Here is a 651-nt window from a genome sequence, read left to right as displayed (position 1 = left end):
GTTGATTCAGTCGGACAACATCACGGCGGTCGCCCATGTAAACAGGCAGGGCGGCACAAGAAGCAGGAGTGCAATGGCAGAAGCTGCCAAGATTCTTCGCTGGGCGGAGAATCACGTGATAGCACTGTCAGCAGTGTTCATCCCGGGCGTGGACAACTGGGAAGCAGACTTCCTCAGCAGACACGATCTTCATCCGGGAGAGTGGGGTCTACATCCAGAAGTCTTCAACATGTTAATAGACCGTTGGGAAAGACCAATTGTAGACATGATGGCGTCTCGCCTCAACAAGAAACTGGACAAATATTGCGCCAGGTCAAGAGATCCACAGGCAATAGCTGTGGACGCACTGGTAACTCCTTGGGTGTACCAGTCAGTGTATGTGTTTCCTCCTCTGCCGCTCATACCAAAGGTATTGAAGATCATACGGCAAAGAAGAGTAAGAACAATACTAGTGGTTCCGGATTGGCCGAGAAGGACTTGGTATCCGGAACTTCAAGAGATGCTCACGGACGAACCGTGGCCTCTACCTCTGAGAAGGGACCTGCTACAGCAGGGTCCCTGTCTTTTTCAAGACTTACCGCGGCTGCGTTTGACGGCATGGCGGTTGAACGCCAGATCCTAAAAGGGAAAGGCATTCCAGAAGAAGTCATT

Source organism: Pseudophryne corroboree, chromosome 4 (genome assembly GCF_028390025.1).
Source record: "Pseudophryne corroboree isolate aPseCor3 chromosome 4, aPseCor3.hap2, whole genome shotgun sequence".
Lineage (NCBI taxonomy): Eukaryota > Metazoa > Chordata > Amphibia > Anura > Myobatrachidae > Pseudophryne > Pseudophryne corroboree.
This window is presented reverse-complemented; position numbering follows the sequence as displayed.